This window comes from Micrasema longulum, unplaced genomic scaffold (genome assembly GCF_059751315.1).
Source record: "Micrasema longulum isolate JH-2025_06_02 unplaced genomic scaffold, ASM5975131v1 h1tg000911l, whole genome shotgun sequence".
Lineage (NCBI taxonomy): Eukaryota > Metazoa > Arthropoda > Insecta > Trichoptera > Brachycentridae > Micrasema > Micrasema longulum.
The window spans coordinates 143,780-169,748 of record NW_028278102.1 but is presented as its reverse complement, the minus strand read 5'-3'; the positions used below and the strand labels follow the sequence as shown (position 1 = coordinate 169,748).

Below are 25,969 nucleotides of genomic sequence, written 5' to 3'. Positions count from 1 at the left end.
TCGGATACTTGGAACAGATAAATATCCAGAGCGATGTTGTTCAGCACAGCGGTGGCCCTTCCAACAGGCATAACGATAGGCAAAATGGTCCAGAATATCGGAATATGAAACAATCTATACTGACGCTGTCTTAGGTATTGTAATTATCAGGAACATACAAACCAATGCTTATCATAATTTCAGAATTATCGATCATACAGCGTAACAATCGATAAAAATGTGTAGTCAAATACACATTCCTTCTAGTCTCTAAACTGTTGTAGCCAAGCATACCCTGGAGAAACTCGGTCTGGTAGAGCCAAGGATAATACGCACTCTCTCATGTAGAGATATCTCAGAAACTTCTTTTGGATTTTCTCTAACATAAGAGAGTACTTCAGTTCATTCAGAAGTGAACTAACACTCATCACTCGTCATTTTATAGCAAAACACATTGCTTATATTACATTTCCGTAATAATGATAATCCAAAAACCTTTTTTCCTGGTTCTTTATGCACAAAACTAGAATATTAATTTAAATATAAAAACAGTTAAGAAAAACAAAAATAGGTTTAAAAAACTATCGAGTTAAATCTTTGAATGCGAAAGTTAGTTCATTTTACCCGTAACAGGCTTAAATATACAATTAAATCACTAAAACACAATGGAGTAAAGGAATAAAACAAATAATTAATTTAAAAAACCCGGATACTAAAGACATGCCAAAACAGTAAATAAATTTAAACACTTTTTATTTACATTTTTTTATAAACGATTACAGCAAAAATGAAAGCATAATATGGACTATAATTTTTGTAATTTCGTTATAAAATATGTTTCTCGTAGTTGAACCTTAATTCGCTAGAGTATTTATCTATTTTCCCGTCCTAACAAAAAACTAACATTAAAATGATTTTAACATTCATTGGAAAGTTAGTAATGTTCAAACGAACCGCTTTGTCTTATTTTATTTACGATTCAAATAATAATCTTTTTAAAATCGTGCGAGCTGCAGACCGGCTAACTGACAAGGCTAACGATGGTATTAATTGAACACAAAAACAAATATTAGAGAAAAAGTCAATTATTTTACAAAATAACATAATGATGGTGGAAGGAAATAAAAAATCGTTCAATTTGGTATTATTTTTGAGAGATATGGATTGAAAACAAATCGTGTGGGCCACATTTACCTTTTCATTTATTATATATAGCAGGGAATGTTATTTACCATTACTAAGGAAAATAGCGCTCGAACTTTCTGAGACCCGAAGCTTTTAATGGAAAAGCTGCCATTCATAAGAGCTCCGATAAATACAAGTAATATCGTGGTTTATTTGGCTCGTTTTAGATTTCTAAGTACCTGTCTAGTAAGTGGAGGAGATGGTACAGAGAACGGGCAGCCATTAAACATGTATAAAGAAATTTTTACGACAGATGCTACAGAGAACTAACAACCAACACAAAATGGCGGACAGCAATGGCGGGAAAACTCCCGACATCGTTGGAACCGGAAAAATGTAATTGGAAGATATACCTGCAATAGTGAATTCATTTCAAAAATACAATTTTTGTTGAAATATCCATCGGTGATATTAAGGTGTTTGAAAATAAATCTATAATCCAAAATTGTTTTAATGTACTATTGTATATAATATTTTGTCGCCAGATAAATTATACTGCATGGAATCTAAAAAAAGTTACTTGATTGTTACGAAACAAAAATTTTATCATTGCATCATAAATCATTCGCGATTCACGATTATATTTATAAATACTGATTTAAGACATAAATTATTGTCTCCTGAAAAAATACAGGTAGGTATGTAAATTTTTCGATTATAGAAATACGTAATGTATTTTTAAATAGATTATAGAAATAAGTAATGTATTCAAAAAAAAAAAAATTAAACGCACATAGGAATACATAATTAATATAATACATCCAGGGGTATGATAAAAATATTTGGACGAAGGAAACCATCGAAAACAATATTATATCGACGATGATAAATAATGAGCAGTGAAGTCAAACCTTGTTGCCAGAGAGAATAGTGGTTGAAGACGTCAAGAATGTTGGCCATCGCTTACCTGCAAGGAAATTTTCGCTTATTAATACAGATTATGTAAAACAAATTAAATTTATGAAAAATAGCGGGTAGGTAAAATAGCACTTAAAAAGGTATAAAGTTAAATGTTCATCGCGTCATCGTCATTTTGAAAAACGTGAAATAAAATAACCCATTTTTATAAAGACGCAACCAATAGTATTTTTTAAACTTTTTTGGTGCAAAAGTTAGGAAGATACGTCAAAAGAGTTGAGAGCAAAAATAATTGTCGTTTGTTCTTCAAAATATACAAAATGTGTTATGTCCATAAAAAAATAAAGAAAACACAATCCATTTAAACGAAAACGCGACTGAAAATATTTTTTAAAGGAATTAAGCATTTAGTTTTTCAGATTCAACTTAAGCCACTTAATCGATTTAGAGTATGTCCAAATCTTCTACTTCGAGATAATATAGATACATAAGAATGATACTGTGTCATACAGAGTTCTCGAAAATACATGAAAAAAATCATAAAAATGATTTTAATAAAAACGAACGACTGTTTGTCGCTAGTTCTTCCGAATCAATCAATGATAAGAGAGTTGTGACAGATTTCCAATTTACGGAGAGTCAACTGACAAATCAGCAAATCTCATCGAGAAGAAGGGGAACAGAACTTAAGACGTCACACGTAGTAATTACAAAAATACAAAACTTTAAAAAATCATAGCGCTGATAATACGATACATAAAAAAATACCACTGACCTTCCTCACTATACATGTCCAGACTTTTTCGATTCTATTGCGTATCTGAATATCAATTTAAATCCCTAGAAGATTGCCAAAACCGCTCATGGTTTATATGTTCCATTATTTAGAATTTCCATTATCGGAACTTTTGTTCCTTCGTGCTACACCCGTTTCGCCACTTCCTTCTCTACACGCTCTGGGAACATTGTAAAAGCCTTTCAAAGTGAAGCGTGAAAGGTTTCGCGAGGTACGGAACATATTTAGCACTTTGAGTTTGCATCTTTGTTTTTGTTTCATTTTCTGCATAAAGAAGCTATTTTTACAGTCTGACGTCAGCCCTAACCGAACACAGCTTGAGAAAGACTTAGTAAATACTTACCAAAAAGTCATTAGGTCAACATCAAAGTATCGTACAACGGAAAATGTAAAAATAATTATTTAAGTACCTACGTAAAGTAATATTTGCATCCTTACCAGGGTTCCAAAATATCACAATATTAATGTAAATATCAAAATATCAGGTGTATAATTAGAGCAATAACCTAAAAGAGTGGCCCATACGGAGAAAAACCATTCTATGATTATTGACCACGAAGTTAGCTACTGATTGTAGCAATACAAAGGGCCGTAGGTACTTTGGTTGTGAATAGGGAAATATCACTTTTTTTTAAAATACATTTTTGAAGTAATAGAGGTCTATGAAATACAGTACAGCAAAAAAAATATTTTTTTTGATACTTATTAGTAGCATAAAAAATATTTTAAAATTTTAAATGTTTAATTCCCGCAAAAACGGTCATTCCATTTGTCACGGCCCTCTTACGTCACGATTCATGTTAATTTGTTCCTGGCCATTCAACTTTGTCTAGAACATTTTCACGAATCTTGACGTCACAACCATCAAGGCCCACATGAGCAAATGCTGAGAAGTTCCCGATTGGTCCACATGAGTATATCCCTCCTGATACTAACAGTTAAGATAAATTAAAAGAAATTTAATTGCAGAAAAATCTACCTTTTTATATTTAAACCTTGTATATTAAAAGCAAGGTAAATAATAAAGCAACTCCCATATAAAAAAAAACATCAAGGCCAAACATGTCGCGTTTTTCTAGAGACGTATTTTTTATATTTGTATAAGAAAACATTTCACCACAATATCCTTATTGATTTTGAAAATACAATTAAGTATTCTAAATCCATTTCATATATTTTTATCGGTAGTCGTAGTATGAGATATTAACCATATTGCGAACGCTAACCGAAACCGTCCATTACATGTTAGTTGTTAAACTAAAAACCAAACTAAAAATTTGGAACGCTTTTGTTCTATGCAATAGAGCTTAAGGACTTCTCTAGGGAATTATTACTCTGATAGTATACATCAAAAAGTTATATTTATTATATGAATATTGCTAAAGGGAAATGGACGTTAAAAATACAGTTTAATTAGGTAGTTCATATGTATGTAATACTTATTAAACAATAAAAATTACAATGGATAAAACGGAAACCAACCCCTTATCAATTTCATTATTGAAATATCAACAAACGATTAGAAATCTTCATAACCACCCGAAACGAATGCTTTCCAAACTCAAATGATGTCTGGCTTCAGTGTGTCAGTTGATATATTTAACCAGAAACGCCATTTTCGCGGCCTTTTCATTTCCCAGGCAATTTCTACGTTTGGTCTGATCTAAACCAAAAGATGAAAAGTATCTCTCTAGAGCTGCTGTTGCTGCATTTTATTTCCATGCTTCGGGTGAATCTTAATTTCGGTACACAACACGCAACAAACAACCTTATGGCGCCCAGGGAATCTCGGTAAAGTTAACTAACATTGCATCTTATAACTTAATATCTCCATAAATATAATAAATGATGGGTTTAGATTTTCGGTATTCCTTCGTTATACATATATACATTTGCGTATCGGTAAAAATGTTTATTTGATTAAATAATTAATGCTTATTGGGAACATAAAAAGCGTTTTATCGAAAATCGGAGATATTACCAATACAATAGAAAGTTTACCAATGTGTCGCATGTTGCGTTCGTGGTTAAATAGTAATTCTAATATATAATTGTCTCGCACACTCTTTACGTCTCACCCTCGATTATACGGGTATATTTGGGAGCGAGAGAGACAATTTTTATGCGACACACGCGCGAACAGCAAAGTTTCTTGTAATTCTCCCAGACGCCCGTTAGCTGCGTTAGTAGCTTCTCGGCTTACGTTGGGGGCGGTTCCTTTGCGCGCACTGAGAGCATAAATATTTTTTTTTCATGTTTTTAGCAATTAGATAAAAAATATCATTACTTTTGATTTTAACTATGGATAATTTAGGTAATTGCCAATGAAGATTACAATTTAACGATTTAAAATCTCTCATTTTTGCATGTGTAGTGACTACACAGCACCGTAACGCGCGGATGTTTTTAGGACAGTAAAGGAAAGGTTAATCACGGAGAAACGCGGGAATGTTTCGTAAAAACAAAATCTAACTAACTAACTAACTAACTAACCATTATGCCATTTCCCCGGAGGGGTAGGCAGAGAGGATAGAACGCCACACCACTCTGTCCTGGCACACTTCCTTTGCTTCCGTCACATTCATACATCTTCTCATGCACGCACGTCGATTATTCCGACTTTTCACATGACCACTTTCAAGAATTTGTTGTACTTGATCATGCCATGTCTTTCTCGGCCTTCCTCGACTTCTACAACCAGACACATTCGCATCATAAATCTTTTTAGCCGTTCTTTCATCATTCATTCGCTCCACATGACCGAACCATCGCAAAATACCTTTCTTAATTTTGTCGATAATGCTTAACTCAGCCTTGCATTCTGCTCTAATTTCGACATTAGGGCACCTATCATACATTGTTTTTCCGCACATTCGCCTGAGGGATCGCATTTCAACAGCATTCAGTCTACTTTCGTCCCTTTTTTTCCAACTCCATGCTTCGCTTCCATACATTAGGGTCAAAACAAAATCACCTACTAAATTATTATTAAACTAACACTAATTGAACTAACTAGATTTTCGACTTTTCAAAACTCCCCTTTTAATTTAAATTTATACTGTTTTTTCATCCTCCTGTAAAATTTGTATTTTTGGAGATTGGAGTTTTGCAAGTTAGTCAGACGATATATCGTGATATATAGTAGTGATCATATCCTTCGAACCCTGATAAAAAAATACTGTAATGATTATTAAACACGACAATGGTCCCACATAAAGAGAACAAAACTAAGGGGAAGTAATCATTTAATGGTTTTACTTTGTCATTTTTTCCTTTAACATAAATTGATTACTTTTGTTTTCAAAGAAAAAATAAATATTTGCGTTCTTATGATATACCAAAATATTATAATTTTAGGGGGCTTTTTCAACGAGTTGTAAATAACTCACGATTAGAAAATGAGAACCAAGTTGTGGTAGAGCAGGGTGCGGACCTTGGACCATTGATTCATGAGTCCGCGACCTAGCCACAGGACCACAGCCCGGTATTAACTCTTAAAAGACTGTGCTGAATAATCCCTTTGCAGCCGGTGGTGTAACACAATGTGACCACAAGCATAAGTCGAGATATTTTGAAATGTAAGCTAAAATACCAAATTATTTACAATGGTATGTGTTAAAAATGATCTTTGTTCAAAGATGTTACATAAAAAATATAAAATTAAAGCATATTTATGCAAAATAAAGTTAGAAATTGTGTTCATTCCTTTTAAAATCCCGCCAGCAAACGCCGCCGCCCGCGTCTGGTTGTCGACTGAATTCCGAATTACACTTACGACTGAATTTAACGGAAATAGATCAACCGGGAGACTAGAAAGTATGCTATGCTAATACAACTCTTATTTGAAAGCAAAAAAGAATATCAAATTTTTATTGCAAATAAATACTAGATTTTATTAGAATAAATAAAAACGCTGTTAAAACATATTCTCACAATAATATTGAAATAAAACCTAAAAAAATAGCAAAAAAAACTTGTAAGAAATAAAATAATAGTACGTAATACGTGATATAATCAAATCATAATTAAACATACACAAAAATGACAACGTAAACACGTTTTTTAAAACTAGTTACGAACAAATTTTTTGAACACTTTAAATGAAATAACTTTGCACACTTCCTTGGGTACACTTCCACTTATTTGTTTGACCAATTAGCGCTTTCATCCTCTAATGGACATCTTCAGACTGGCGAATATTATACAATGTAAGGATGATTTATAGAAATCAAAATATTATCTTAAGTGTGGAAATGAGTGGAAGTGTACCAAGTATTTTTGATTAATAACTTATATGTAAATGTATGTAAATATTACATCATTACAATGAAATTCCATCAAGAATTGTCAAAAAATAATTTAAATCAGATAAATTGTGAATAAATTGTAGAAACATTTCGGGAACACGGTGTGTTAAATACAGCGTCAGCTCAGTATACTACAAAAAACTTCACGCGACTGATGTGTTCTCTGTCCCACAAGTGGTATAATTCTGTATCGTGCTCTTTCGGTATTGTTTTCTCGGTCACTCAAGCTCCGCCCCTAACGAATAGTGTCCTTGTCGGTCTTCTGATATGCTATATTCTCGTGCTCTTTCTTATAAAATTTAATAAACCACTTATAATACTGGCATCTCTTTCGTTTGTTTTAATTTATTTTACAAAATGAAGAAATTATTTTTTATAGAAAAAGCCCGTGCATTTTTTATAAAAATGTTTCCTTATTTTGGTGTAAAAAAGTCCATATAAGGATTACAAAAAATATGAGTTGGTTATTTAAAAAAATAAGAGAGTTATTAAATGTTTTTTACCCGAGGTAGACATCCGTTACCGCATAGCCACACATGAGTTAATAATTAAAACAGACCGTGATTAAGTTGATAGTTAGATTTCTTTTAAATTTTACTGCCGATTTTCTAATAGTGAGTTATTTACAAATCGTTGAAATTGGCTTCGAAAATCGAAATATTTGGGTAAATAATAAGAACGCAAATATTTCCTTTATTCTTAAAAAAATATTTTTTTTTGTATGAAATATGTAATATTGTTCAAAAATAAAATCATACATTGTCCCCAAACAGGGTCTAGAATTTCAACCGTTAATGCGCTGTGTAGCTGCTGGACGCGTTGAAATCGAGTTCCAATTTCGGTAAACGACTTTTTTTTATACAAAAAGGACTTCATAGTCAAATTAAAAATGGGGGCTAGATTTCTTACAGTCCAAGCGCTCTGTAGCTGCAAGACGGGTAGGGATATTTACTTTAGAGATTTTCACAAAAACGTCGCAATATAAATTATCCAACTATAAATACGTCAGTTCCGCAGGCCGTTAATGGCCGCCCACTGAAATATTTATGTTGACCGGCGAATGAGGGGAAAATTGGCGGCAAACCAGACAAAGTAGTATACGAGAATTACAAGGTAAAAGTAGTAGCAGCAGTCGTAAGTGGTCGGGCAGACAGTTCGACTGGATCACGACCCGCCCGGGAAATGGGGATGCTGCGGTAGGGCAGAAATACGAATCCATTTTTATTACTACGTCATACTTCTAACCCCCGAGACATTAGCTTATTTGCGGCCAAAATGCGGACTTTATTTCACCCGGAGGCACCGAATAATATATTTGTGTAAATCAGGAGGTAATATTAAAAAATGGCCCAAAAATAAGTTTTTTATATTTTTTTAACGAATATTTTTGTACATTTATTTTAGAGCATCGCTTATTCTTCAAATGTAACAATATCACTTATATTTGCACAAAAATTTAATGTTTTAAAATTGCTTACTTTCAGATTTGGTATAGTTCTTTACTGTTTTGCTTCAATATTGGCTAAGTCCATTTTGACCAATGACAGCATTGTATTTAGACCCACCATCTTCATTTCAGTAATAGTTTGAAAGTTATGTAGTGAGTGGGTGTCAAGAGTTTTTGCATCGTTTTTCTTGTTAAAAAAAAAATATAAAAAATGGGAAAAAACCTAGAGGAAGATCCATTTGATGAGGTGAGAAAAAGAGAAGAGTTGTGGGGCGCTACACAACGTGAAAAAAATAGAATCAAACGGTGAGTTTCTTCCCTACAATAACCTACATTGTTTGACTCATACAAGGGTGTCACAAGATGTCATTGATTGAAAAAAATATTTAAATAATATTTAATTAAAAATGCATCTTTTAAATAAATTCGTTTTTTTTTTTTTAATATTCGGAGAAACAAAGACTACGAAATTATCCTTGTGGTCATAATACAGGGGCTTTAAAGTGTATAAATTTAGCACTTAAAGACATATGGAGTTTGTTTAATAAAAAAAAAAGTTTACCAAGATAACTTCATTTTGAAGGATTATACTGCGAAAAATTCGAAAAGGAAGAGAGTTAGAACTGGGACTGAGAATGGCAAGATATTAACTGTTATATTTACAAGGAAGAAAAATAAAGAAGTACCTGTTTGTAGAAATACTTTTTAACAGGCACTGCAAATAAATAAAGGGTACACTTAATAATAACGTAAACGTAATAGTTTATTTTGTAATTTTTTCCGGTTTTTAAATACAAATACTGTTATATTTTTTGTAAAGTCCACACCTCGTGGAATCATTTGCATTAATTTTGTAAGTTATAATTGTTTTTGTTTTGCAATTTGTTTTTTTTTGTTTTAAAATATGAACATTATCATAATTTTCGTATTTTCAACATTTTTCACACCAGTTTGAAAATGCCCATTAGATGGTGAAAGCGCTAATCGGACAAAAAAATAAGTGGAAGTGTACCAAGTATTTTTAAATTAATAACTTATTTAAAAATACATCATTATTACATCATTACGACGGAATTCCATCAAGAATTGTCAATAAATAAATATTTGTTTCGTGTTAAAAAAACCCTTACAAAACTCTTAACAATGAGGAAGTTCAGTGGTATTTATGTACATATTTTTTTAATAGACTATCAAACTAAGCCAAAATTAGAAGATTAAAACATCTATCGAATTATCAGCGCTAAGTTTAGTAATTTCAAAATTACTCCGCGTGTGACGTCACAAGTTCTCTTCAGTGAGTTCGGCTGATTGTAGAATTTGCTTTCCGTAAACCGGAAATCTATCACCACATTATATCATAGGGTAGTTTAGAAGAACTAAGGACGTCGTTCAAAATAGTTCGTATTTATTGAAATCATTTTTATTATTTTATTTCATTTCAAGAAACATCGCCGTATAATTTAATGCTCTAAATTTTACCGCGCGCAAGAAAACATTTTTTATTTCGAATTTCCAGTAGCATTGAACTTTCTCGTTACTTTTGATATGAAACAATGTTTAAACAACCCGACTTTAATAAGGGAATATTCCCATTAAACAATATCATTTCAAATTTCGAGGATTCGTAAAAATAAACATACTAACGCCATCTATTATACAACTAAAATAGTTTATTAAAAATTATTATTCCTTTGTTAAGAAAACTAAATGCAAAAATTTACGCATTTATTAACGATTTTAAAATATCAAAATACCAGTAGATTTTCAGTCTTCTTAAGGAATAATATTAAAAATAAAAAATAAAACGTCAGCCAAGACGCAAACCATATAAGTTTTGGGTATGATCTCTGCAATGCACTACATTGTTTCTACTCGACACTAGAGGTCGGTAATCTCGCATGATGCAGGAGGAAATTTTAATGACTAAAACGAGGTGACGTAAAAATGACAAATCACTGACGGGAGACGTAATTTTAATTCTTGTTATTCAGTGCATAGAAACGCGAACTAAAATAACTGTTTACGATTTTACGTGCATCTCCCGAAAGACAACGGAATTTGAAATCGCTATCAATAATATCAAGTTGGATTAAAAATTGTGTTTTTTTCCAAACGACATGCATAAAGGTGTATTTTTGCCACGGACAGTTTTCATTGTCTTTTTATGAGATTAATTTTATTTTCTTTTCTTTTATTTAGGAAACATACAGTAAAGTTACACAGTTAGACTTAACTCTAATGGACCAGTGAAGTTTCCATATTATAAAACAATTAAATGTAAGGTTTTTAATGAAGGTATAAAAAAGAGAAGGAAAAAAACATAAATGGAAGTTGTTTAGAAATTAAAATTTAAGTAAAAAAAATAATTTAAAGTTTGTAGTTTGTAGTGAGTATTTACAAATGGAAATTAAATTAAAAATGAAAAACATGCACAGATGTAAAAATAAAATAAAATAGTAATAACATTTTTTTAAAAAAGGAAAAACATAAATAAGAATCTTAAAGTGAAATATAAGACAACAAATTTAAGTCAATTTAAAAAACATCTTCAAAATTAATGACACATTATAGTAAGAGCAGCAATATATTGATTTTATATACATATATAATACAAGTAGTTAAAAGTAGTTTAAAAGTATAAAAACATGTCAATGCAGCAGAGAAAAAAGAAAGAATAACAGGTATAGCAAGTAATCTTTAAAATTTGAAAAAGCAATATAAGGAGAAGATTTTCAACCAAGAGAAGTCGATAAAATAAATTTTGGTGCCTTATTGCATTAAACAATTGACTTTGAACAAAGGAGTATGACGTTTTTAAGGCAGTGCTTTAAACGTTTATTTCAACAATATTTTGAGTTTCTCCAGTTTTTCACTCTCAATCACATTTGTATACCGTACCTCCGAAGACGGCAGATAAAACTGGACGCTTTTTTGGGTTTTGGGCGGTGCTAGCTCCCATAAGAAACAATTCATCAAAAAAACAAAACGATAGACACGCTGATGGTAAATATCTAGTTTAAAAAATAAACAACAAACACAAAAAACAACACAAACAGCTCGAGTGCCATCATCTAGGGAGAAAATACGGGAATACGTTTGTACAAAGAAGAGTGAGAAAGACCGCGTTTCCTCTTAATAAAGAAAAAAAGTACGCAATTGTTTAGTTTAAATCACTAAATGAGAATTCGATACGTAGTTAAATTATTTAAAATATAACATAACCTAAGTATGTTACAAGTGTTGCTTTCAGATATTTCGGAAAAACATGATTTATTTTTAATGTGATTTAAACGAATTACACATTTCGACACAAGGACTAAAACTAACAGGCGTTTGTGAATCAATTCATTTGCAAAAATATGTATGAAATATACGTAAATGGTTTAAAACACATAGAAAATTACAAAGCAATGATCGGAAAAGTAAAAGGTTTTACTTTTCCGTCGTTTTCCGTGTTCCTTAACAAGTCGATTTACTAAAATTAGAAATTGTATAATACGCAGGATTTGTTTTTCTGCTACCATTTTCCGTGTACGTAACACCGAAATGGTTGTGAGGATGATGTTTTGATTGCTCTGAATTGACCTAAATTATACCATATATCCTAATACGCCACTATAAAGCATTACTATCCCACATTAGTCACTATAATATCGTACTTGTTTCTGTCCTATATTCGACTCAGATGGTAATCTCCAGAAGCAACTGCACATCAAATTACTCGGTAATCTGAAGAGTTCTGAACGAGAAATGTTTAACTAATAATTACTATTTACTTGCTGTATGTATTACACGGTCCAATTTTATGTATTGAGATTAGACTGTGGGCATTGCGCATGCATATGCATAAGCAATACGCCAAATATACGCGTTATGTGCGCGTGCCTAAATATAAAAATGAATAAATTCCCGAGTGAGAAATGGAATGGAATCTGTTTTCACAAAAAGTATCATGACGGCGTATTTTAGCATTTTACATTACGTAAAGGTAAGTCGATTAATCTTACGTTTAATATGCTAATCCAACAGCTATAAAATAATGCAGTGCAAAACACAACATCTGTTTAGTAAACAACAGCATTTATCGATATTATTCCTGGTCGATTACCTTTCTTTCCCATTCTTAACTTGACCCATCCTTATGGTTCCTACCTAACATCAAGATGGAAGAAATACAAAATTAGGACATTTGAATTTGGAACAAAACAAAACAACATTTCGACATTACATTAGATTGCATAATTTTTCTTGGATTCGTCGCGCATCGTGATAAAAGTAATCATAAATCGTTGCATAATTCACAGTGAATTTCATTATCAAGTGCCCAAAATTTAAGAGCATCCTCATCGTATCAAATGTAGGTGCATTTCCATGTTCTTTTCCTTTCTTTAAATATTTCTAGCCGTTTACAAAATTGAATGAAATTCCGCCTTTCGTTAACAACATCACTAAAATATTTTTTTATACATATTATTTTTACTATTCACAGCTTACTGCATTTTATAAATAAAATATGCCTACATACATAGGTTTTAATAGGCAATGTAAATAAACAAATTACATTAAATATTATCAATATCAAATACAATTAGAGATATCTAAATTAAGAAGGAAAAAAAATACTTAATCAACCACTCACATTTTCTTTTTTCATTTATAAAACAAATAATAAATGCCCAAAAACAAAATTGTTCAACTTCGATTTGCAATTATGACAGAACCACAGAGCCAGAGCTCAGTAGTAGTAGTAGTTCATAGATATATTTTTAGTAAGTTTAATCGAATTTCCGGATCAATCGAATCACTGATATACTTTTTGTATTACCATATAGCTGCAAAAAACTCATATGAAGCAAAAGAAAACATCACATTTTTTAGTTCCTCGATTTAGTTCTGTATTCCATCACGCGGAAATGTTTCAGGTGTTTTGAGAAATTTTATATTTTTATTCATTCTATGCTGTACATTTTAGCTATGTTCATATTTCCTCATCAAATTCGGTTAAACGGGACTGTTGTGTACTTAGATACATATTTATTCATGTCAAGCATGTCGGAAATCGAACCCTAGACCGAAATCTCATATCATTAGACCATGAGGCGGACACGATTTAAGTGACAAATGCAATGAATTCTTTGAATAATGGCAGAATGTTATGAATTCAAACGAAAGATAGAACCAGTGGATTGCAGAAGGAAAATTCAGCCAAGCTACCCTTTTTTAATGTGAGATGTTTATTTTTTCCTAGCTTATTATTTACAAGGCTCAAATTCACAGCAATAGGTTTGCTATTTCTAATGACTCTAACAGTTATTTGAGGATCTGGCGAGATAGACTGCTATGGCCTCGTTAAGCAGCTCCTCTACATGGGAAGGAACCCAAAGAAAACTCATTCGGGGGAGGGGGGGGGGGGTATCCGGAATATTGACAGACATTAACAGACCTTCCGTTCCACATTGACAGTGTTCTGCATTTTGGGTCCTATTTTTTTCCAGTTTCATTTCAACAATGAGGAAATTCAGCCCTCCGGGAAATTCGATAAAAAAATGTTTTCTTACACGCGGTAAAAATTAGAACATTTTGAATAAAAACGAACTACTTTGCATGACGTCACTAGTTCTTCCAAATCAACTGATGGTAAGAGGGTTGCGAAAGATTTCCGGTTTATGGTTCGTCAACGGACCAATCGGCAGAACTGATCGAGAAGAAGCGGAAGAGAACTTGAGATGTCGCACGCGGAGTAATTTCAGAAATACAAAACTTTAAAAATTATGGCGCTGATAATACGATACATAAAATTTAAACTGAATTGGGTTAGTTTAATAGTCTACAAACAAATATTTATTGAATTATGCCCACGTAGCAGGGTGTACGCGATGTTATTTATTTTTAGAGTAATTTAACAAAAACTTTTAGGCAAAGCTCTATTATAGTACGTCAAAATTATTGTTATTTTTTTAAATGTATAAATTAAACAATACTTTTTCATGCTTATCAATGGTACCTCGTTGCTCAATATACAATTTTATGTTTTCATAAAACATATATATTTTTTTCGTTTGTATGGTACATGCCCTTCTACATAGACACAATTCGGCCAAACTACCCTTGCAAATGTGACCATTTTTTAGTTTTATTTCGTTACTTGAATTACCTTCCGTAATAAGTCAATATCTAGTGACATTGCATAGTATATTGCAATAATGCAGAAACATCACTAGTGTTTTCAGGGTCTAAGTAATACTCACTCAATGTTACTTGCGACGTGTTAATCAAGGGATTACAAGGAGGAGGTTGTAATGTGTTACAAATCACAAGAACACAATACTTAGACTCAACTAAAGATATTCAGCACCTATGCTAGTTAAAAAGGTGCGTAGATTTTCGCGGTTACTGTTTGGAACGAATCCAACCTGCACGAGATCATCCAAAAAACATGATGCATCGCGCCCCCAGACGTACACTGTCGGTTAAGAACTGATTTTACATTTTCTATACTGGCAACTCATATAAGACTGTAAATATCCCGATCCTTCCCAAATCCTTCCTATTTCAAATTCTTGTGCTTCTACCGTCCTGTGAGCAAGTCACATGTGAAAAGTTGTCACTCTGATAAATCTTTATCATTTACTGCGTCAGCATATTCGTACAAAGTGAAGTTTAGTGTGAGCTAAATTATACAGTTCATCAACATCTACACGATACCGGTATTCGTGCTGCAGCAATAGTGAAGTGCTGCATATAAGAAACAATCGGAAGAACTTTAAAAGTGAGTAACAATTTCCATACAGTCCACTGTCGAATGTCTAAATTTGGCTGTTTTGACTTATGAATGCAGTTTAACCACTTTTTTCCCTCTTTCTTTAGGAATTTTGAGTTGTGAATGCAGTATAGCCACTTTTTTTCTTTCTTAGGATACACTCACGTGTCAATATGATTTTATTGAGCTAGATATTTATTTATCAATTCATCGACGGTTCAAAGAACCATTTGCGAAAATTTTTTTAGAGAAGGTATCACAGCAGTTAACAATTTATAATGTAATACATAATATGAAATATAAAAGAATAGTTAAAACTAAACAATTTGGTGAAAACAAAATACTTAAAAAAAAAGTAAAACAGAAACACGACATCTATAAATAGAACAGAGTAAAGTTGAGGGCGATTTAACATAAAAATAAAGTGGTTAGTATTCAACTAGGAAATAAAAAAAAAACAATAATACTTCTTGAATAATACGTTTTTTAGAGCAATACTTAAACTCAAATGAGCTAAATATCACCTTTATTTTATAAGAAGTCTGTATCAGAATTCTCTATTAGGAAGAGCAATTAGTAATTTTTCAAAATTTGAGAAGATGTACGGATCTTGACTTATTTAACGACGCAACTCTCCGCTACAAACGGGAGCTGAGTCTCACTGACAATAAAAATATTTAGCCTGTATCAATAATGTTTACCCTCTTTAAAAAAAAAAAAACATGATAAAAAACAAAGATATAAAGTACTAAAACATATAAAACAAACACCACATTTTACACACATCGCTCCATAAGACACGCTCCTTATTCACAACAATGGAGATACCAACACAAATAGAGTAATGTTATACATGAGGGTATAAGAAGCAAACTTAGAAATCTCTACCAAAAACGGAAAAAGAGTTATTGATAATAAAATAAACTATATATATAAAAACCTACCTACCTAAATATTAGCGTAATTCAAAACCATCTCTAAATCTTGCAAAAACAGATTTCAATTATACTACTTGTCACCGCAAACTTAGCATTCTCCATTGAGTTAGTGAAGCTTAATTAAAAATCTAAATTATTTTTTCGAAGTTTTTCACAAATATCTCAGTAATTTCAATGGAGATTTTTAAGTTTGCTTCAGAAATAGTATTATATAGTGTGTTGTGTACGTAATTAGTGCTGGGTTAGGTTTATGTTTTTTTGGTAATAATATCACTGTATTATGCCAACTAGCAGCACTGTGTGCACAACAATAAACATAAATAAATCATTAAATAAAATAAATAAAACAACTTTGTTTTTGACCACTAATTTTTATTTTTCTCCGACCAGTTTCAAAGCAAACAAGCTTCTTCTTCAAGGTTTACGTAACTAATGAATTGATTCCTTTTTTTTATATTGCTATCATGTTCACTAAATACTACACGTGGACCCAATAAATCGAGTGGTTTAAAAGTACTTCATGTTGAAAATAAAATATTAAAATTAGGCAACTTAGAAATCTTAGAAATTAAAAAAGGGATTCATAATAAGAAAACAATAATTAATAACCAAATAAACAATATTTCTTTTATTCCTCTCCTGTCTTACTTCGAAAATAATGATATCAAATTACCACCCGTGTAGGAAAAAACCACTTGATTTATTGGGTCCAAGTGTAGTATTTAGTGAACATGATAGAAATAAAAAAAAGGAATCAATTAATTAGTTACGTAAACCTTAAAGAAGAAGCTTGTTTGCTTTGAAACCGGTCGGTGAAAAATAAAAATTAGTGGTTCAAAACAAAGTTGTTTTATTTATTTTATTATAATGAATAACCACAAAGTTAGTGCTTCAAATATAAACTTTATAAATAAATCAGTTTGTTCGAAAAAGTTACCATTTGGCAATAAATTCGCCTATGTACAATAAGTTAAAATACAAAAAAATACGTATCCGAGGAAACAAAGCTAAATTTAATTATGTTTTACCTTTCTAAAAAATACCGAGTGAGATTACATTTCAGAATAGAATTAGTATTGAAAATATCGAATATTTGAGGGCATTGGAAGCAAAGATAGCAAACTCCCGTTTTGGTGTTTACGAGAAAAATATCAAAAACTGCTACACTAATGCCAAAGAGAGTCTTTATGTTAGAAATGTTATTTTTACTGAACTTAAACTTTAAGATACTAATAAATTAGCTTTAATAGAAACACGAAATCAAAAAACATTCTTAATATTTGTTGGCACGGCCATTTTGAAAATTTCAATCTCAAGGCTGTCATTGGTCGATTAAAATGGCTGATGCAAACACTATTTTCAAACCATCAGAAGTATGATTTTAAACTACATTATGTATGTATCTATGTATCCTGGGTATAGGCGATTGTATTTCAAATTTGATTCGTGAATTGTTACAAAAAAATCATTCGTTATTTCTAATGCACCTACCGGGTATACGAATTTGAATTACTTTAAGCAGAGCAGGGCTGTCAATTTTTGATTTCAGTATCGTAAATAAAAACAACAAATCAAATATACCACAAACTTCAGTATTTTTTTTGATCAACTGAGTAAAATATCGAGAAGGGCATTGCAGTCATTACGAGGATACGGTGTCTTTCCATATTAACAGTCAAAAGAGCAAATAATATATTTATTTAACTTTTGTACATAATGTTATTTGTACATTGGCGGCCTTATTACCTATATACATTAAGTTACGAGCCTCAATAATTTAACAACAATTATATTTTTGTTCTCCTGCAAAATGGCCGATTGAGACATACAACGGTGTACTTCAAGGGGTGCGGTATGTTGTTTTTAACAAATTAGAAGGTACATGGGGAAAAAAAGTGACAATAAGCCATGGCATAATAACATAACTTTTGACAATTATTATTATTATTATAGATAATTTATATAGCACCTTTTTTGTGAAAATCACCTTAAGAGCACTGTACAATAAATATTCCAACACGTCTTGCAATTACAAAGGGCATGGATGGTTGGGATACTAGTTCCTCGTTTCCAATTATAATTGAATTTAATAACAGATAAAGATATAAGCTAGATTACAGCATGTCTTGCAGCTGCAGAGCGCATTTAACAGTATTTTATACACTGATTACCTACATCCCTTCCGTCGGCCTCACGGTGTAGTGGGCCCCGGACTGGTACCTGAGGTGTAAGACTGATTATCTTACATTCATGTAACAAAAATGATCAAGATACGCTGCGATTGGTGTACCAATGCATTGCCCTATCCACCCTTAGGTGTGGAAAGGAAATGATGATGACTTCCCAAAAGCATAATGGTTTATTTTGCGACGACAGAACAATAAAAAGTACTAGAAGTACAATAATTATTCATTCACCAAAAGTCCGGCTTTTTGCAGCAGGTAGGTAATAATTATCACGTGTCACAGCGTAGTAGAAACCAAATAAGTGTCGGGGCAATAATATGTCAATATTAATAATTATATTACTGACAATAATCCCGCATAGATAAAAAAAAATAACTAAGTAGGCACAACCGCAAAAAGAAAATGAGTTCTACTAAAAAATAACACTTTAATTTTTCTCGGATTAAATTACCAAATACGGGTAATTGGGTTTATAGGTTACCAACGATGGTACAATAAAACTACTTAATATAGATGAAAAATCGATATTCAACCGATTACACAACATTAAAATTAAACCTCACATACATTGTTACTCTCTTCGATAGATATAGCAACACGGTATTTCGGTATACCATAGAAGCTTTATTAAAGAAAATATCGGGGGATTTTCATATTGACGTTTATTTTTTTTTTTAAATATGTTTATTGTTTTGTACACAGTGCTACTTCAGTATAATGTAATAGTATTATAAGAACATAAACGTAACACAGCACAATATATAATACAATTTCTGGACAGGACAACAAAATGTGACGAGAATATGTATATAACACGTGACTCTTCTTGCGTTTGTATCTCCATTGCTGTGAATAAGGAGTGTAGTTTATGAAGTGATGTGTGTAAAATGTGGTGTTTGTTTTATATGTTTAGGAGATTTTTTATCTTTATTTTTTTTTTTTTAAAAGAGGCTATATATATTTTTTTATCAATATTCCTACAGAGATGAGGTAGAATTTTTTCAAATTCAGGATTATCGATATTCAAGCGTTTACAGGGCTTATGACCTGTCATTGGCTGGGTTGAGTGGCCACTTTACGTTTTACAACATTCCCCATTCCGCTTATTAGCGAATATCGACACAGGTAACATTTTGATTCTTGTATATATCTTATTAAATGAGAAACCATTCACTAGCGTGTTGAAACACCATCTATGTATTGATATTGAAGTTAAGTATTTTTAATTAGCATATTACTTTATTTTATGTATTTAAGACTCTTCCGAGTTAAATTAAGTACTAGTAATCGCCTGCAGATGATTCTGCAATTTATTTATACTTATATTTTGACCAGATCTTATTACACAACATTATTTTTTTGGTATGTGTATTTTTGTACATACCAAAAAAATAATGTTGAGGCTATATATTATTATGTCAATGAGACCAGCTTCCGTTTGTAGCGGAGAGCTGAGTCGTTAAATAAGTCAAAATCGTACATCTTCTCAAATTATGAAATATTAATAAATGCTCTTCCTAATGGAGAATTCTTCTATCCACATATTTCTTGACGAATCTCAATGGTTTATGATTTTGATACAAGGCATGAATTAAACAAACAAGATGTTCGTATACCACTGATTTTCTCAAATTAAGCGGTTTGGGTAGGTAGGAAGAAATTGCCTTAAGACAATATGCCTGCCCTTATTCATATGTATGTAAACTGTACATGTATATAAAGTGTTTAAATAATAAATCAGTATTTTAAGTTTGGTTTTTCTTATATCTTAATTGACCAAGGAGCATGATGCCTAATCAGGGTAAAGCGCTCCTTGGTCGTTAAAGAGCTCTATATTATCATATATCAAAATTAATAACAATAATGATATTTGGCTGATTAACATAGCGAAATTTTTGTGAAAAATCACCTCAAAGGCGCTTTACAATTTTATAAGTAAATTTACATTCTAACTAAGCTAAAATTACATATTATATTATCTAATTTTAAAATTAAGGGTATGATAAACAAAATAAGTGAGATTTCAGTTGAGATCTGAACTGACTGGGACTGTCGATGATTCGCAAGTGTGAAGGTAATGGGGTACAGGCAGATGGGCCGATCTTAGAACCTAGTGTTTGAGCAGCGTTGGATTTTGACAAGTTTTCCTCTGCCTAAATCAAATGCTGACCTGATAGTGGATTTTGACTGAAATGTATTCTCCCTAATACAGGTCCGATATGGAAAAATTTATTGTAATTTGGTGTCCGAGAGCATTTATTTTAATATCCGTGCATTTGGTTTTAAATTTCCACGCCATAATTTTATGATTATTTTGAATTAAACTAAGATTTATTCCAAGATCGAAAGATAGTCTTTGTATCCAGGCGGATTAAGAATACAGTTCTGAGTGTGAAATAGAACCAGAACCCTGGACGAGCGTTTTGGATTCGATGCGATGGCTGCTCCCAGATAAAAATCCTGAAGAAGAAAATCGAGTGGAGATAAGTTCGCCTCGTTAGGTTACCATTCTTGAGGTCCTGGGTTCGATTCCTGGCAGGGTGAAATATTGATTAAAATTGTGTTTAAACGGCAATATTTCATTATTCCTGGACTAGCACCTAAAGCGTAGGATTAATCACCTTACCTTCTGTATGCACCATAAGGTGTGGAAAGGGATTGATGATGATTTTTTACTTGATGAAAATCCATAATCGTCAACACGATTTTCCTAGTACTAAATGTAATTTGATTGAGGTGACGAATTTGCATGTTGTTCCAATTATTTTAGAGGTACGAATGAACGGCCCCTCATGTTTATATAATGTAGCACTTACATACCTATTATTGTCTTCTGTAAAATAAAGAATAGAATTACAATGATGTAACTCCACTCTGAAATATACGCATTATTTGTATTAAAAAAAAAATGCACAGTCGCTTGCTTTTCGACTTTTCGTAAATCTTTTCGCCATCAACACAGTGTGGGATAAAAATGGATTGCCAAGGGTTAGCTCGAAGTCTTATATGTTGATTGTGTTCTTGAATATATTGTATATTTTATTTTATTTATTTATTCATACAAATACATACATATTCCAAAAAAATATTTTAATAACGTATCCCAAACGGGCCGAGGGCCCTGTGTTAAGTTGGAATTCAACCCAATGGAAAGTGGAAGCACGTACATAATTAAATAATAGCAAAAATAAAATATTATTATTAGGTCTATAACTTAAAAACCGGAATTTGACACTAGATGTAAACACTTAAGTATGAGCTGTAGCAAATCATTGACATGCATGTCATTTTGAAGCTCTATTAATAAGCTGTCAAAATCAGTCAACAGTGTTTGATTTGCTTATGCGCATAATAACTTTTTCGATCATGGGAAATTTTTAAAATTGGCGAAAAAAAACAACAATTGCGGTAAATTTTGCTGAGTCACTTTTTAGCAAAGAAAACTGCAGCCGAAAGTCATAGTTTGCTCGTGCAATTGTATGGAAAACGCGTTCTTCCGAAATCACAGTGTATTGAGTGGTTTCAACGCTTTAAAAGTGGCGATTTTTATATCAAAGACAAAGAGCGGCATGGACAGCCGAAAAAGTTTGTAGATGAAGGGAATGAAGGGAACCAGAAGGGAATTGTGTATTAGTATTCTAAGACCGGGTGAAACCATTACTGGAGAGCTGTATCGACAACAACTGATTCGTTTAAAGAGAGCATTGAAGGAAAAACGGCCAGAATGGGAGACCAGACACGGGACATTGATATTCCAACATGACAATGCTCAGCCATATGTTGCTCAACCCGTTAAAAATTATTTGGAAAATAGCGGATGGAAAGTTCTGCCCCACCCGACATATAGTCCAGACTTGGCGCCATCTGACTTCCATTTGTTTCGGTCGATGCAGAATGCACATTCCGGAATACGGTTCATTTCAGTCCAAAGCATCAAGATGACCATTTTTTTTTGGGATAGCATCCACAAATTGCCAGAAAGATGAGGAAATGTTGTGACTTCCGATGGACAATACTTTGAATAACAAAATTGTACGATTTTTTTTTTAATTAACGCTCAAACTCCCAGACAAAAATCCGGTTTTTAAGTTATAGACCACCTATTTCAATAAGCATCTGGACTACACGCTTAATAGTATATAATATATATAAGCACGTACACATTTAAAAATTTATCACAATTTAATGTGTGTGATTTTTATTTAGAAACTTCGCTGGTCTGTCTGTAAGCCTTATTTTTATTTTGTGATTTTATCATTTGTGACTGTATGTTTCTGTAAAATAAAATAACATAAAAATATCATTATTTGACTGCCCTTGTTTGTCTTTGCTACGTAGTTTCATGTTCTTTTTGTTCAGTTTCTTGCACAAATGTTTCTTCATAAAAATGTTGTACTAAGACGCCGAATATAGGGATTTTGAGTATTATTTAATTAAAATCTATAACCTACTTCCACTATCTATTAAAACAATTAGTAAGGAGAAAATGTTCAAAAAGGCTATAAAAAATGGATAGTGGAGCTAGGTAGAAGTAAAATGGATTGTCTCATTCGTCCAAACCAATATTGAATCAACTGCTCCACAAGTGTATAGCTTATGTTGGATTTTTGTTCTTTCATTGTGCGTTTTTGTAATATAAATAATATAGATGTAGATAAATTAATTAAAAACATAAACAGTAGTGTTTAAAACTGTATGAACATTTTGTTAATTATTTTTGTTTATAGAGTTAGTCTTTTTTGTTTATTCTCAAATGAAAAAAAAATTTTAATAAAAGTATATTGTTAAGTGTCCTCGGCGCGAGTAACCCCAGTGAAGTCATTTTATTTATATTATTGATTATAGTTTGTAAGACAAAAATATGAATAAATAAAATAAATATAATGAATAATGTGATTTTATATTTTTTTTTATAAAAATTAATATCAAATATAAAACAGCGGTTTATTTTATAAAAAAACTTATTTTGTTATTTAACACTAATGTAAGTGTAAAAAAATAGCAATTAAAATAAATAGTTAATAATTCCGTTTTTAATTTTTAAACTAATTCGGGTTTTTTCCTATGTCTAGTATATTGAATTAAACATTATAATACACTAAAAATGAAATTAAAACAAGCGTTTTCCAACCTATGGACTGGTAACGCCTGTGGACCGGTAACGCAGGTATATATTATTTTTATTTTTGTAGTATTTTGTTCATTGATTTTTAATATAATATGTATAGAAAAAAACAAATGACGCATTTTTAGTACGGGAAGTTTTAATTAAGACCTCGACGGACCGGTACCGGCACCGGTCCGCGGACCGGCAGTTGGGAAACGCTGCTCTGGAACGTCCCGTTTGTGAAGTTGAAAAAACACATTTTATGATTAGGCGATTAGTATAGTTTAGAATGAAATATACGCTATTTTAATGTTTTTTTTTGTAAAAATATAATTTTTTATTCTGCATAGATCTCAGAGTAGTTAGACCACTGTTATTCTAAGTGCCCCACGTGTTTATAGTATGCTGTGAGTAGTCACAATTGCGTCATCGCGTTCTGCATAATAATACCTGCCATGTACGCCTAACAGCCTTGTGATCAAACGAGAAAAAATAACGTTTGCTGGACGGAATAAACGCTTCCGTCCGTGGTTTTTGCGTGTATTGTGTTAGAGAGGATAATAATATTATAAGTTTGTGGAGATATTAACTTTAATCGACACGAATTACTATGTAAGTAAAGATCGATTTATTTACCTAATGATTAATCATTACATGCATAGTTTTATTCTTTATTATTATAATCTACGCCCAGAGGGCTTTTACATGACAGGTACAAAATTAAAATACAAGCGTTTCATGGTATAACGAGACAATATGTAGGCCTAATAAATATCTAGATATGCATAAATCCGGACAGTTGGATTAACCATTGAATTAAAGCAATGTTTTGAAAGTAAATGCAAAATTCACTCTATGATCACTTTTTTATTGCTTTTGAAAAAATACAGCGGATTGAAATCATATTAAAAACTTACTTTCTAAGGGGTTTTCAGAAGGGTGAGTTGGCGCGTAATCGTTTTTTTTTTTATTTCCTGATAATGATTCGGATATTTGGCAATCCAGATGAGTGGAGTTCGGATCAAAGGAGTTCTACTGTAATTACATTATAGCGTGGAGTGTCGTCACATGCATAATACCGCCGTGCATTGCATGTTGGCGTTGATAATATTTTTAAGAGTAATTTTTTTATCCATAAAAAAAATAATTGCTAAAGGTCGATTTGGTTTTGTTTTCATTTATGAGCTAAGATATATTTTTTTAACATCTGAAATATTTACAACGTTGTAAGACCTGAACAACTGCATTGGAAAAGTACAAAAATTATAATTATATCTATATATTTTTTTTTTTATTCGAATAATTTATTGACAATTCTTGATGGTATTCCATTGTAATGATGTAATAACTTGTATTTACATATAAGTTACTAATTAAAAATACTTGGTACACTTCCACTTATTTGTTCGATCAATTAGCGCTTTAACCTTCTAATGGGCATCTTCAGACATAAATGAAATGTTTATAATGCGACTTCAGTCAACGTCCATCAGTACAATACGTGACAGATTAACTAATTTCATATGCCTAAAACCCGCTTCTTGTAGTCTGATTGTTTACAGTGATATCTAATACTTTTTTCACACTCACCTCTTCGCCGTTCGTCATTAGGATACGCAGATATAAAAGTGTAAAGTGGGGCCCTAGAATGGGCATTCATTTGCTTATTCGAGATTTCACTGTTATCCCAATGTCAAAAAATATTTCTAAATATACATATATTTTATTTTTTTATAAATGATAATTAAATTAGAATTTATATCTTTTTATAAATTGATTACAATTTTTTTTTTTAAACTTGTCTGTTTATTTTATTTTATTAAATTTATATATAGAGGCTTTGATGAAAGAAAAATTAATGAATTATTTGAAGAGTAATTAGAAACCGGAAATAAACATAGGGTACTTTAAATTATAATGACGTGATCGTGGCATTGAAGGTGATTACGTATTGCTTATCGAATCAGGTACTAAAAAAAAAAATAATTTTTTTTTAGGCTTTGTTGACCACGGAATAGTAATAAATGACGAAGTTGCTTTTTAGGGTATCATAGGCCCTGATGAAACACAAGAAAAGACCAGTTGAGGGGGTTAAACGCAAAACCGCCACTGTGCATGATCATTGTTTTTGGGAAGACCGACTAAACCAGCAGGAAAAAGACTATTTATTTCAAGTTCAACGTGCAACTTGTGCATTGTAAAACAGGTAGTGAAAAGACTATCCATTTTAAGTTGAATGTGCACATTGAACTTAAAAGAATTAGTCATTTGGCTACTGGTTTTGTTGATCTTCCCATAAATAGTGATCATGCACAGTGGCGGTTTTGCATTTAACCCCCTCAGTTAGAAGTTTAAAATTGCAGTATAAAACCACCCTTTCAATTAATATTTCATGTCGATCTTGCC

The 25,969-nt window shown here is 31.8% G+C and overlaps 1 long non-coding RNA gene across 1 annotated transcript in view; it reads right to left on the bottom strand.

Moving 5' to 3' along the window:
- Window positions 1–1,126: 1,126 nt before the first annotated feature.
- Window positions 1,127–25,969, bottom strand: part of LOC148278214 (uncharacterized) — a 45,462-nt gene continuing 20,619 nt past the window's right edge. The window contains exon 3 of the long non-coding RNA XR_015823246.1: window positions 1,127–2,071. This is a non-coding gene — a long non-coding RNA (uncharacterized LOC148278214). The remainder of the gene's footprint in view (window positions 2,072–25,969) is intronic.